At 45.9% G+C, this 15,266-nt stretch overlaps 1 protein-coding gene across 1 annotated transcript in view; it reads right to left on the bottom strand.

The window, feature by feature from the left end:
• The window catches only part of OCM2 (oncomodulin 2), a 31,717-nt gene extending 17,242 nt beyond the window's left edge, over nucleotides 1–14,475 (bottom strand). The window contains exon 1 of the mRNA XM_030797030.1: nucleotides 14,300–14,475. The gene's annotated coding sequence lies outside the window, so the exon portion shown is untranslated. The remainder of the gene's footprint in view (nucleotides 1–14,299) is intronic.
• Between the last annotated feature and the right edge of the window lie 791 nt (nucleotides 14,476–15,266).

Raw genomic sequence — 15,266 nt, forward strand, 5'->3', positions numbered from 1 at the left:
TGGCCTCCCAAAGCACTGGGATTATAGGAGTCAGCCACCGTGTCCGGCCTGGACTCAGTAGCTCTTGGCATGAGTATTGGTCTAACTGACTTTCTGGGTAGCCCAGAGCCCTTATGGGACTTCACACTCCCAGTGCCTTCTAACTGACCCTCAAAGGAAGACGGAAGCTACATCATTTCTTACCCAAATGCTGCAGGAGAGGACAATTCCTTAAAAGTATCTGAGAGACTATTGGCTATGTCTTTCCTCACTCTTAGACACTTGCTCTAAATTACTCAGTGAAATTGATGGCAAAAGCCCTTGAGTTCATTAACGAATAGACCTTTGGCTGGGTGTGTCTTCATGAGCTTACTAGAGCATTGTTGGGGGAAGAAAAGGCTGAAATAAAGATGAGAGTGGCTGGGCATGGTGGCTCACACCTGTAATCCCAGCACTTTGGGAGGCCGAGGTGGGAGACCATTTGAGGCCAGGAGTTCAAGACCAGCCTGAGCAACATAGCAAGACCCCCATCTCTATAAAATTTAAAAAGTTCACCTGGGTGTGGTGGTGCATGCCTGTGACTCCAGCTACTCAGGAGGTTGAGGCAGGAGGATCACTTGAGCCCAGGTGGTTGAGGCTGTAGTGAGCTGTGATCATGCCACTGCATTCCAGCCTGGGTGACAGAGCAAGGCCCTGTCTCCAAACAAAACAAAACAAAACAACAATAACAACAACAACAAAACACAGTGAAGCTAGAGATGAAAAATACACTGGATGGGATTAGCAAATTAGACACTGAAGAAAAAAAGAGTGATGAATTTGAAAACATAGCAATGGAATAAAGGCCGGGTGCAGTGGCTCACTCCTGTAATCCCAGCACTTGGGGAGGCTGAGGTGGGTGGATCACTTGAGCTCAGGAGTTTGAGACCAGCCTGGACAACATGGTGGAACTCCATCTCTACAAAAAAAATTTTTTAAAGTAGCCAGGTGTGGTGGTCCCAGCTACCAAGGAGGATCACCTGAGCCCAGGAGGTCAAGGCTGCAGTGAGCCAAGATTGTGCCACTGCACTCCAGCCTGGGCAACATAGCAAGACCCTGTCTTAAAAAAAACAACCCCCTAAAATAGAACCAAGCCCCTCCCAAACACCACCGCATCGTAATAGAAAAGATACAAGCTGAAACGCAGAGAGAAACAATTCTGGAAGAAATAAAACCAGACATCAGTGAGCTACTGGACAACTTCAAGTGGCCTAATATACATGCAATTGGAGTCTCAGAGGAAAGGAGAAAGAGGAGGGAACAGAAAAAATATTTGAAGAAATAATGGCAGAAAATTTTCCACATTGGATAAAAGTAGGCTCAAGAAGCTCAATGAACTTCCAGAAAAAATAAGAGGAGGAAAAGGGAGGAGGAGGAGGAAGAGCCAACATGTATAAAGGGTGCATTATTATAAAACTGTTTGAAACCAGTGATAAAGAGAAGATAAAGGCAGCCAGAAAAAAGAGACACAATATGTTCAGAGGAACAAAGATAAGATTGACATCAGACTTCTCTCTCTTGTTTTTTTTTTGAGATGGGGTCTTGCTATGTTGCCCAGGCTTGTCTTGAACTCCTGAGCCCTGAGTAGCTGGGATTACAGGTACATGCCACTGTGCCCAGAGACATCAGACTTCTGATCAGAAACAATACAGGCCAGAAGGCACAGGAGGAATTTTTTTAAAGAACTGCAAGAAAAATGAACAAACAAACTATTGTGGATGGACACAAAGATTTTGTTTCTCTTAGCAATTGCAAATCACCTCAACGTCCAATGTGCAGGGATTTGTTAATTGATGGGCCATAAAAAATAAAAAGATAGTCTACAAGTCTATTTAATGATATGGAAAAATATCCACCACATATTGTAAAGTGAAACAGGCAATATGCTAAATGTATTTTGTAAATTGGAAAATATATATTTATAGACACAGGATGGCGGTTATAGGGACTGGACCTTACACAATTGTGGGAGCGGGTTACATGGTAACCAGTGCCAACCTCCACCCTCCATAGATATGTCTTCTTGCCCACAATAAACTGGAACTAGGCAGGGAGGGGAATTTTAGGAAATGCAGTCCCAGTTTTGCTAAATTGACACAATACAAATCCACCACATATCAGTAAAAGGCTACAGAGAAATTCACCCAAATGGTTTTAACAGTTATTACTGGGAGTTGAGTGAGTTTAAATTCTCAGTACACAGGTCAGATGTGAGAAAATCAAACAACACATTTGGCTTTTTAATATAATAAGTCAACCTAATTTTCACTCCAATCCCTCCCATCCTATCAAGGAGGTAGGAAATTCAACATCCTTCCTTCCCTCCCTCCTTCCTCCCTCCCTCCCTTCCATTCTAACTTCCTTCTTTCCTTCCTTCCTTCCTTCCTTCCTTCCTTCCTTCCTTCCTTCCTTCCTTCCTTTCTTCTTCCTTCCTTCCTTCCTTCCTTCCTTCCTTCCTTCTTCCCTCCTTCTCTTCCCCCCTCCCTTCCTTCTTTCCTCCTTCTCTTCTCCCCCCTTCCTTCCTCCTTTCCTCCCTCCCTCCCCCCCCTCCTTCCTTCTGTCCTTCATCTCACTCTGTTGCCCAGGCTGGAGTGCAGTGGCACAATCATAGCTCAGTGTCACCTTGAACTCCTGGGCTCAATGGCTCCTTCTAAAGTATCTGGGACTACAGGCACACACCACCACACCCAGCTAATTAAATTTTTTTTTGTTTTGCAGAGATGTGGGTCTTGCTATGTTGCCCAGGCTGGTGTTCAGCTCCTAGCCTCAAGCAATCCTCCTTCTTCAGCCTCCCCAAACACAAGGATTGCAGGCACGAGCCACTGCACCCGGCAGAAAAATACTGGACTTTTGTACAAATACCTATACTATTCATGAATAGCCTTTAAACTGCCCTGAAATTATGGGACTGAAGCGATTAAAATCTTTATCCAAATGAAGACGACTCTATTATTATCAAGAGTGTGGCATATTTGACCTACATCTAGATGTGTATATGCATTTTCTTTCCTGAAAATGAATAAAAGAACAAAAGATTTCAGTATTGTTGTTACCTATGTATTAAACGCACAGTTAAACTCACTGTCTCTAAATGCACAGCGTATGTGTTGCCCAAGCCCAGAACAGTTCTCTGGGACTTCCAGGTCGCAGCTGAGCATGTTTTGTTTCCTGAATTTAGTGCTCTCCCATCGCTAGAGGTGATTCATGTTTATTGATTAGGTTGGTGCAAAAGTAATTGTGGTTTTTGCATTATTGCAACTATAATATAATTTTGCAATTATAACTTTTGCAACTGCCTAATAATAAAACACCTTGGCTGACAAGCTATGGGTGTGGTATGGCCACCATAAATGACCTTCACGGTGTTCTAAAAAGCAGTGGCTTCCAGTTCAGAAGGGGTTTGCTGCTCTCTAATGAGTTGGAGTTCTCTTTTCTCCTCCACGTTCTAGGGTTTTGATGCCTCTTAGCAGCACCATCTCTCCTTTGGGGAGCAATTATGAATCATTAGTAAATAAAAAAAACATTTTTAAGAAGCAAAACCAACAAGAAAATTCAGCATGTCCCGGTTTTCTAGACGGCATCATCAAAGACCACACCCAGGCGCTTAATAATTTAGCCTTTTGGGCAAAGTTCTCATTAGAATAGATCAAAAACATGAATAATGCAGGCATTCGCGAATCACACTACTCATCGGCCCCGACACTGGCCAGGAAACCCCTGAAGCAGTTGCAGAGGGGCTCAGGGTGACTAGATCGGGTGACTGGGTCATGATGACACCAAATTTGGTTAATGGGAATCCCAGGTCATATCCCATGGTATCAAACTACAGCCCCTGCCCGCTGTCTTCTGCAGGTCTTTTAAGTCAAATGTCTCATGCCAGTCAAAATTCCTGCCAGGAAATCATACTCTATTTCCCTAGTTCTTTTTTTTTTTTTTTTTTTTTTTTTTTGAGGGAGTTTCACTCTTGTTGCCCAGGCTGGAGTGCAATGGTGCGATGTCGGCTCACTGCAACCTCTGCCTCCCGGGTTCAAGCAATTCTCCTGCCTCAGCCTCTCGAGTAGCTGGGATTACAGGCATGCACCACCACACCCGGGTAATTTTGTATTTTTAGTAAAGATGGGGTTTCTCCATGTTGGTCAGGCTGGTCTCAAACTCCCAACCTCAGGTGATCCGCCTGCCTCAGCCTCCCAAAGTGCTGGGATTACAGGCGTGAGCCACCGTGCCCAGCCTATTTGATCTATTCTAATGAGAACTTTGCCGAAAAGGCTAAATTATTAAGCGCCTGGGTGTGGTCTTTGAGGATGCCGTCTGGAAAACCAGGACATGCTGAATTTTCTTGCTGGTTTTGCTTCTTAAAAAAGTTGAGCTTTTACTAACGATTCATAATTGCTCCCCAAATGAGAGATGGTGATGCTAAGAGGCATCAAAACCCTAGAAAGTGGAGGAGAAAAGAGAACTCCAACTCATTAGACAGACAGCAGCAAACCCCTTCTGAACTGGAAGCCACTGCTTTTTAGAACACCGTGAAGGTCATTTTTCCTCTCTCTCTCTTTTTTTTTTTTTTTTTTTTTTTGAGACAAGGTCTCTTCCTGTCACCCAGGCTGGAATGCAGTGGTGTGATCACAGCTCACTGCAGCCTCAACCTCCTGGGCTCAAGTGATTTCCCCTACCATAGCATCCCCCACCCCACCAGTAGCTGGGACCACAGGCACGCACCACCATTCCTGGCTAATGCTTTATTTTTTGTAGAGACGGGATCTCATCATGTTGCCCAGGCTGGTCTCGAACTCATGGGCTCAAGCGACCCTCCTGCCTCGGCCTCCTAAAGTGCTGGGATTTCAGGTATGAGCCACAGCATCTGGCCCCCTCTTTGCCCCCCTTGTTCTCCAGGTCATTCTTGCATTCCTGATCTCCTTCTCAAACCCCAGCATGTCTTCAGCCTCAGCAGATGACCTTGCCTTCTCCTTAACTGAGAAAATAGTAACGACAGGAGGAGAGTGTCCCCAAGTTCCCTAGACAATGTCGACCTTCTCCCAGCCTCTGCATCCACTCACTCTGCCTTCCTGCCTTAGCTATAAAATGAACCATCAGGCCGGGTACGGTGGCTCACGCCTGTAATTCCAGCACTTTGGGAGGCCGAGGCAGGCGGATCATGAGTTCAGGAGTTTGAGACCAGCATGGCCAACATAGTGAAACCCCGTCTCTACTAGAAATACAAAAAATTAGCTGGGCGTAGTGGCGCACACCTGTAATCCCAGCTACTTGGAAGGCTGATGCAGGAGAATCACTTGAACCCAGGAGGTGGAGGTTGCAGTGAGCTGAGATCACGCCATTGCACTCCAGCCTGGGTGACAGAGCGAGACTCCGTCTCGAGAAAAAAAAAAAAAAAAAATGAACCATCCACATCCTATCTAAAGCCAGCCCCTCCACCATCTAAACTGGATTCCATTCCTGCCACTCTCAAGCACATCACTCCATGTACTCCCCCTTCCCTCTCCTGTGCCATCAATTTCTCTCTCCCTAATAGATCTTTCCCATTAACATAGTATTAACCGAAAAATGGACTGAGGCATGAGTCCCCACTGACTGAGGTTGATGCAGCAGTTTGAGGACATGCCTGGGAGGAACATCAGCCACAGGAGCATCTGTTTCCAAAGAGGGTTTGGGAACTTCACTATTTAAAGGGGAAAGAGCATGCAGGAGGGATAAAGGAAGGGAGGGTAGGCAGAGAGGCAAATGGTCACATTTTCTCGAGGCTCTGATTAGTGATCAATAAATCTACATTTTACACGTTAATGAGGCATTCGTCTCCAGCTCAGGAAATCTACATTTTACATAAGGTAAAGTAAATATGTGAAAAAAGGAGTAAAAAGTCAATGATGCATTCATCTTGAGCTCAGTAAATCTATATTTTACATAAGATAAACATATGAAAAGAGGGAGTAGAGGAGTCCATGTTGTCATCTGAATCCCAGTAAATCTACATTTTACATAAGATAAACATGAAAAGAGGGAGTAAAGAGTCCATGATGCATTCATCTTGAGCTCAGTAGATCTACATTTTGTGCAAGATAAAGTAAACTTGAAAAGGAGTAGAGTCTGTGATGCATTCATCTTAAGCCCAGTGAATCTACATTTTACATAAGATAAACATGTGAAAAGAGGGAGTAAAGAGTCCATGATACATTCATCTTGAGCTCAGTAAATCTGCATTTTACATAAGATAAAGTAAACATGAAAAGAGGTAGCAGGGGAAAGGGGCCATGCTGCATTTATCTCAGGGTAGGTGGAAGGATGATTTATGGTCTTATCCTTGTCCTATCCATGTGAAAATAAGCTGGTAATCGACATTGTCAGTGTGAGATTTAACAGAACTTGCTTTTAGGGCTAGTTTATAGGGGGAGATACATCCTGAAAGAATGAGGGGCTCACTTTGTGAGCAACTTGTGAGGGAGCCAACTGGGAAGATATGTAACCTTCTATCACGGTGGGCACCTGGCTTATGCATGAGGCTAGAACATGGGGTTATGAAAATACAGCTCTCTGTTTGGGAACAAAAGGGAAGGCAGTAGTGCATTACTCAGTTTCCAAGCTTGAGTTTCTCTTTGGCATAGTGAGTTTGGGGTCCTGAGAATTTATCTTCTTTCACAATGCAAACATGCTGGTGTATGGATCCTGTCTTTAAAACAAATTTTCAATATGGATGGCAAATGAGCATATGAAAAGATGCTTAACGTTATTCATCATTAGAGAATGCAGATTAAAGCCACCGTGAAGGCCCAGTGGCACATGCCTGTAGTTCCACCCACTCAGGAGGCTGAGGTAGGAGGATCACTTGAGCTCAGGAGTTTGAGGCTGTAGTGTGCAATGTTCATGCCTGTGAAGAGCCACTGTACTCTAGCCTGGGCAACATAGCAAGACCCTGTCTCTAAAATTTTTTTTTTAATTAAAAAAATAGGCCAAGTGTGGTGGCTGATGCTTGCAATTTTAATGCTTTGGGAGGCCGAGGTGGGAGGATCACTTGAGCCCAGGGGTTTGAGACCAGCCTGGGCAACATAGCGAGAACCTGTCTCTAACAACAACAACAAATTATAAATAAATAAAACCACAATGAGATGCCAATACACACTAATGAAAATGTCCAAAATGAGGAGGGCTGGCCCATGCCAAGTGTTGGTGAGGGAGGAACTGGAGCCCTCCTTCCCTGCTAAACTCACTTTCCTCTGAATAAGAAATGCATTACCCAAGCACTGAGCAACTCTCTTGGCTCTCCTTTCGCTCTTCAACATGTTTTCCTTCCTGAATGTGAATTTCCTTTGGAAAACACAGTGGAAGTGTCTATCACATGACCCAGCTGGTTCTATTCCAACTTCCTCCCCAAGAACTGGGATCCTTTTTTTTTTTTTTTTTTTGAGACAGAGTTTCGTTCTTGTTGCCCAGGCTGGAGTGCAATGGTGCGATCTCGGCTCACCGCAACCTCCGCCTCCTGGGTTCAAGACATTCTTCTGCCTCAGCCTCCCAAGTAGCTGGGATTACAGGCATGTGCCATCAAGCCTGGCTAATTTTGTATTTTTTAGTAGAGATGGGGTTTTACCATGTTGGTCAAGCTGGTCTTGAACTCCTGACCTCAGGTGATCTGCCCACCTCGTCCTCCCAAAGTGCTGGGATTACAGGTGTGAGCCACCGCGGTCGGCCAGAACTGGGATTCTTAAAGCACACCTCCCTCCCATCCTGCTAAAAACCAGCAACAACTATAACCACCACTGCCTGTGGCGCGCATTTGGTATAAGCATTAGTGAGCCACCTCCAGGCTACACATTTGAGGACTTCTTGCCAAGAAGTTCTCCAGCAGTTTTCACCCAAAACCTGTTCTCACTGTTTCTGCTATCTGGCCAACTGTGTGGTCACTAAATCGATGTTTCAGGTTTTGAGCAGGAACAACAACAACAACAAATATATATATATATATATATATATATATATATATATATATATATATATAGAGAGAGAGAGAGAGAGAGAGAGAGAGAGAGAGAGAGAGAGAGGAAGAGAGGAGAGAGAGAGAGAGAGAGAGAGACCCAAACTGCTTAGGCACGTGTGAAATGCTATAGCAGAAAAGAAACAAAATGCTATAGGACGCTGATTTTTTCATGAACAGGAAATGTGAGCGGCTTTGTCTCAACTTACGGATGAGCTGGAGGCAAAATTTAATGAAGACTTAAGTGAGTTAATTAAGGAGAAATTGCAACTAAACCCCACATAATGAGAGAGTCGGCATATCTCGCTCCAGGGTCCTGTATTTTTATCTGTCTGCACTTGTCCATGATGTGGGTTCTCTTTGTGGGGGGTCTCCTTGTATTGGGCCGACATCCCCATGAGACTCAGACCCCAGGAAAAACCATCCAATAAAAAAACACTGGCCAGGTGCGGCGGCTCATGCCTGTAATCCCAGTATTTTGAGAGGCCAAGGCGGATGGATTACCTAAGGTCAGGAGTTCAAGACCAGCCTGGCCAACATAGTAAAACCCCGTCTCTAGTAAAAATACAAAAATTATAGACGGGCGCCTGTGATCCCAGCTACTCGTGAGGCTGAGGCAAGAGAATCGCTTGAACCCAGGAGGCAGAGGTTGCAGTGAGCCAAGATCATGCCATTGCACACCAGCCTGGGCAACAAGAATGAAACTGTCTCAAAAAAAGAAAACAAAACAAAAAACTAAAACAAACAAACAAACAAAAAACAACAAAACGCATACCATCAAGGAAGAGATGTTGTCGCCCAAAAGCTTCAACGACCCAGGACAGATGTCAGAGTTGAATTCAGAGGATTGTTCCAAAGCCTCAAGAACTCTCATGTTGGCCAGGTGCAGTGGCTCACGATTGGAATCCCAGCACTTTGGGAGGCCGAGGCAGGAGGATTGCTGCAGGCCAGGAGTTTGAGACCAGCCTGAGCAGCAGAGTGAGACCCCATGTCTATGAAAATGTAAAAAGTTAGCCAGGCATGGTAGCGCATGCCTGCAGTTCCAGCTACTTGGGAGGCTGAGGTGGGAGGATTCCTTGAGCCCAGGAATTCACAACTACAGTGAGCTGCAATTGTGCCACTGCACTCCAGCCTGGGTGACAGAGCGATAACCTGTCTCTAAAAAATAATAATAATAAAACCCCCCATATTCTTCCCATGTTCTTATCTAGATATGACCTTGGATGGATAGAAAGAAGCTCAGGAAACAGGAGATCCCATCCAATCTTGGGCTTTTCTAGCTGTCTGCCCTTGAGAAATTCACTTCGTCTCTCAGAACATCAGTTTTCTTATTTTTATTTTATTTATTTATTTTTTGAGAGACAGAGAGTCTCACTCTGTGTCCCAAGCTGGAGTGCAGTGGTGCGATCTTGGCTCACTGCAACTTCCACCTCCTGGGTTCAAGCAATTCTCATGCCTCAGCCACCTGAGTAGGTGGGATTACAGGCCCATACCACCATGTCCAGCTAATTTTTGTATTTTTAGTAGCAATGGGGTTACACTATCGCTACATTTCACCTGGCCATCGTTGGCCAGGCTGGTCTTGAACTGCTGACCTCAAGTGATCCACTCACCTTGGCCTCTCCAAGTGCTGGGATTACAGATGTAAGCCACCATGCCCAGCCTGATGTCAGTAAATTCTTTTTACCAACTCTCCAATCAACCACTTCCTGGTGCTGGGGCTCTGACACCTTGCTCACCTCAAGTGAGCCACCTGCCTCGGCCTCAGGAAGTGCTGAGATTACACGTGTGAGCCACCATGCCCAGCGAGTTTTCTTTTTTCTTTTTTTCTTTTGAGACAGTTTCGCTCTTGTTGCCCAGGCTGGAGTGCAATGCTGCAATATTGGCTCACCGCAACCTCCACCCTCCGGGTTCAAGCGGTTCTCCTGCCTCAGCCTCCTGAGTAGCTAGGATTACAGGTGTGCACCGCCACGCCCAGCTAATTTTTGTATTTTTAGTAGAGATGGGGTTTCACCTTGTTGGTCAGGATGGTCTCGAACTCCTGACCTCGTGATTCGCCCGCCTCAGCCTACCAAAGTGCTGGGATTACAGGTGTGAGGCAACGTGCTCATGTTTTCATTTACCTTCTTGAACATATCAAATAGTTGTAGTAGCTGTTTTAATCTCTTTATTAATTCTATCTCTGTCATTTCATTTCATTGGTTTTTCTCCTCTTCCTGGGGTATAACCCTTGCTTCTTGGCATACCTGGTTATTATTATTTTTTAGAGACAGGATCTTGCTGTGTTGCCCAGGCTGGAGCGCAGTGGCACCACCATAGCTCACTGCAGCCTCAAACTCCTGGACTTCAGCGATCCTCCCACCTCAGCCTCTCAACTGGCTGGGCCTATAGGTGTGCACCACCGCACCTGGCTAATTTTTTAGTTTTACTTTTGCAGAGATGATGTTGCCCAGTCTGGTCTTGAACTCCTGGCCTCACTATGTTGCCCAGTCTGGTCTTGAACTACTGGCCTCAAGCAATCCTCCTGCCTCAGCCTCCCAAGGTGCTGGGATTACAAGTGTGAGTCAACACTTCCTGCCATGCGCGGTAATTTTTTACTGGACACCAGATACTTTGAATTTTACCTGGTTGGGTGCTGAATATTCTTCTGTTTAAAAAATATATCCTTGAGCTTTGTTCTGGGACATGGTTAAGTGACTTGGAAATAGCATAATCCTTTTTATTTTATTTTATTTTATTTTTTTTTTGAGAGGGAGTCTCGGTCTGTCACCCAGACTGGAGTGCAGTGGCACAATCTCGACTCACTGCAACCTCTGCCTCCCGGGTTCAAGTGATGCACCCACCTCAGCCTCCTGAGTAGCTGGGACTACAGGTGCGCACAACCACGCCCAGCTAATTTTTGTATTCTTAGTAGAGACGGGGGTTTCACCATGTTGACCAGGCTGGTCTCAAACTCCTGACCTCAGGTGATCCACCCGCCTCGGACTCCCAAAGTGCTGGGATTCCAGGCGTGAGCCTCCGTGCCCAGATGCGTGGTCCTTTTGAGACTTGCGGAACTGGAGCAACCCTTAGTCTAGGGCCAATTCTGCCGCACCACGAAGGCAATACCCCTCTGAACACTTCACTCAATGCCCCATGTATTATGAGGTTTTTCACTTTGCCTGCTGGGAACATGAACGGTTCCCAGCTTTTTGTGGACTTTGGAATTATTCTCCTGTTTCTATTGTGTGATTCCTTCCCCTGGTCTTGCTCGGGTAATTTCCTCCACGTGTGAGCTGATCCCACTCAGCTTCAGAGTCAAGAGGTTTCCTTTGCAAAGCTGCAGAGTTTGTTTTTTGTTGTTGTTGTTGTTTTTTGCATATCTCCTCTGTGGGATTCCATCCTGCAAATTCCAGCTGCTGTGGCCTGCTCAAACTTTTTTTTTTTTTAAAGATGGAGTCTCACTTTATGGCCCAGGCTGGAGTGCAGTGGCACAATCTCGGCTCACTGCAACCTCCACCTCCCAGGTTCAAGTGATTCTCATGCTTCAGCCGCCCGAGTAGCTGGGATTACAAGCATGCACCACCACGCCCAGCTAAATTTTTTGTATTTTTAGTAGAGACAGGGTTTCACCATGTTGGCCAGGCTGGTCTCGAACTCCTGACCTCAAACGATCCACCCACCTCGGCCTCCCAAAGTGCCGGGATTACAGGTGTGAACCACCGCACCTGGCCAGGCCTGCTCACACTTTCAGCTCTGTCTCCTGCACTCAGGGAGACCACTGGGCTCTGCCGGGCTGCCCTCCTCCTGCGGCACCTGGAAACACTTTGCTTCATTGGTTTCTCCCCTAACAGAGATCACGGTCTTTAGTGCCGCCTATTGACCGGTGTCTAAAAACTGCCTTTGCGTATGTGTTGTACGGTTTTGTAGGTATTTAAGGCAAGAGGGTTAATCCATCTTGGCCATAAGTTGGGGAAATTTTTACAACATTTTGGGAGGCTGAGGGGGAAGACTGCTTGAGGCCAGGAGTTTGAGACCAGCTTGGGCAACACAGCAAGACCCCCATCTCTACAAGAAAATAAAAATACTAAAAGTAGCCGAGCATGACAATTTGCGCCTATAGTCTCAGCTACTCGGGAGGCTGAGGTGGGAGGATTGCTTGAGCCCAGGAGATCAAGGCTGCAGTGAGCGATGTTCGCACCACTGCACTCCAGCCTGGGTGACACAGTGAGACCTTGTCTCAAGAAAAAAATAAAACATTTTAAGTTCCTGGAAGGGTGAGTTAAAGGCTATATAAAGAATTAAAGCTTTTTAAAAATCACAGTCCCAAACTATTGGTCAAAAGGGAGCAGTTGGCCAGGGGTGGTGGCTCATACCTGTTATCCCAGCACTTTGGGAGGCCAAGGCGGGTGGATCACCTGAGGTCAGGAGTTTGAGACCAGCCTGGCCAACATGGCAAAAACCCCATCTCTACTAAAAATACAAAAATTAGCTGGGCGTGGTGGTGAGCACCTGTAATCTCAGCTACTCGAGAGGCTGAAGCAGGAGAATCACTTGAACTGGGGATGCAGAGGTTGCAGTGAGCCGAGACGGTGCCTCTGCACTCCAGCCTGGGTGACAGAGCAAGACTCCATCTCAAAAAAAAAAAAAAAAAAAAAAGAATTAAAGTTTTGGTGGCTCAGACCTGTAACCCCAGTACTTTGGGAGGCTGAGGTGGGCAGATGGCTTGAGCTCAGGAGTTCAAGACCAGCCTGGGCAATGTGGTGGAACCCCATCTTTACAAAAATTATAAAAATTAGCCAGCCATGCTGGCCCACACCTGTAGTCCCAGCTACTCAGGAGGCCGAAGTGGGAGGATCGCTTGAGGCTAGAAGGTTGAGGCTGCAATGAGCCCTGATTTTGCCACTGTACTCCAGCCTATACAATAGAGCAAGACCCTTCTCAAAAACAAAAACAAACTGCTGTTTCATGTGTTTTGTACAGTTGTAGGTATTTAAGGCAAGAAGGGTTATCCATCTTGGCCATAAGTAGGGGAGATCTCCACAATTTCTGTAAACATTTTAAGTTCCTGGAAGGGAAATTGTGGGTTAGAGGCTATATAAAGTATTAGGGTTTTTGCTAATAGGAAAATATGGGCTAAGCATAGTGGCTGTAATCCCAGCACTTTGGGAGGCCGAGGTGGGTGCCCCACTTGATGTCAGCAGTTCGGGACCAGCCTGGCTAATGTGGTGAAACCCCATCTCTACTAAAAATACAAAAAAAATCAGCCAGGCATGGTGGTGGCGGGCACCTGTAATCCCAGCTACTGAGGAGACTGAGGCAGGAGAATCGCTTGAACCCAGGAGGAGGAGGTTGCAGTGAGCCGAGATGATGCCATTGCACTCCAGCCTGGACAACAAGAGCAAAACTCCATCTCAAAAAAAAAAAAGTGCATATATGTGTGCATGCAACAGAATACAGAATATTTATTTCCAGAGGAATCCTGACTTCTCCAGCTTCCTTGGTTTGTCCTTCTTTGTGGGCATGAATTACACAGCTGCCTATAGATGTCACCACAGGAAGGCACGTCAGAGAGACTAAAAATCCCAGGGTGAGAACCGCGGCACCGCGGCAGAGAGCCCGAGCATCAGTGGAAAGGCCCCGTGTCAAACACAGAAGAGGGTTTTGTTTTAAATCACGACATCTAATGGCTCACACCTGCAATCCCAGCATTTTGGGAGTCTGAGTTAGGCTTGAACCCAGGAGTTAGAGACCAGCCTAGGCAACATAGCGAGACCCTGTCTCTACCAAAAAAAAAAAAACAAAAAACAAACCAAAAAAACCAAACATAGTTGGGTGTGCTGGCATGCATCTGTGGCCAGCTACTCGGGAGGCTGAGGAAGGAGGATCACTTGATCCCAGGAGTTTGAGGCTGCAGTGAGCTGTGATCACACCACTGCACTCCAGCCTGGGTAACAGAGTGAGACCTTGTCTCAAGTAAAAAATAAAATAACATAAATAAAATAAAAACAATTAAAATGAAATAATAAAATAAAATAAAATAACATCAATCCACAGAACCCAAATCTTCACCCAAGGCAGAGTGACACCCTTACTAAAACAAGTATGATCATCAGCAACCAAATTAAACATGGTCCAAGGGAAGCGTGAATGAGGAAAGATTTGGTTATGCTCAGGCATTTGGACCAGTTTAACTGAGGTCAAATTTTTTCAGATTTTTCTTTTCAAAAGCTGGTTCTGGAGCGGAGTTCAGGAGCACGTTCTTCATAAAGAGGCTCTTTGTGGGTCAGCCCTGGTGGGCGGGATTTCATTAATCTCACCAACCTCGTTATCCAAGATGTTGAAAATGCAGCATTGATCAATGAACGAGATCCTCGGTCTCATGAAGTCAGCTTTCTGGGGAAGGAGAAAAGAAACACAAATAAACAAGGAAATAAACGCCCGAGCTGGAAACAAGATGGCGTGAGGGTCAGGTTCCTTGAACTCACGTTTTTTTTTTTTTTTTTCTTTCTGAGATGGAGTTTCACTCTGTTGCCCAGGCTGGAGTGCAATGGCGCGATCTCGGCTCACTGCAACCTCTGCCCCCCAGGTTCAAGCGATTCTCCTGCCTCAGCCTCTTGAGTAGCTGGGATTACAGGCACCTGCCACCACGCCTGGCTAATTTTTGTATTTTTTGTAGAGACGGGGTTTTACCATGTTGGCCAGGCTGGTCTTGAACTCCTGACCTCAAGTGACCCACCTGCCTTGGCCTCCCAAAGTGCTGAGATTAGAGGCGTGAGCCACTGCAACCAGCGAAGCTCACTTTCTTGAGTCACCATCTGTCCTTTATAGAGAAGCAGTTTGGAGATTTCGTCCTATGTGTCTGAGGCCAGGTGCTATGGCTCACGCCTGTAATCCCAGTAATCCCAGCATTTTGGGAGGCTGAGATGGGAGCATTGCTTGAGACCAAGAGTTCAAGATCAGCCTGGACAACATAGTGAGGCTCTATCTCCTCAAAAAATAAAAAAAAATTAGCCGGGTGTGGTGGTGCATGCCTGTGGTCCCAGCTACTCAGGAGGCTGAGGCACGAGGATCACTTGAGCCCAGGAGGCCGAGGCTGCAGTGAGCCATGATTGCATCACTGCACCCAGCCTGGGCAACAGAGCAAGACATTGTCTCAAAAAAAAAAAGTATCTGAATCTCTTTTTGGCAAAGCAATCTGACATGTTTCTTGTTTCAGAGAATCAGCTTATTTTCAACCTAAAAGCCAGCTAACTCTCACAGGGGAATACTGTACGTGGTGATTACTGCA

The sequence above is a fragment of the Nomascus leucogenys genome, chromosome 17 (genome assembly GCF_006542625.1).
Source record: "Nomascus leucogenys isolate Asia chromosome 17, Asia_NLE_v1, whole genome shotgun sequence".
NCBI classification, from domain to species: Eukaryota; Metazoa; Chordata; class Mammalia; order Primates; family Hylobatidae; genus Nomascus; species Nomascus leucogenys.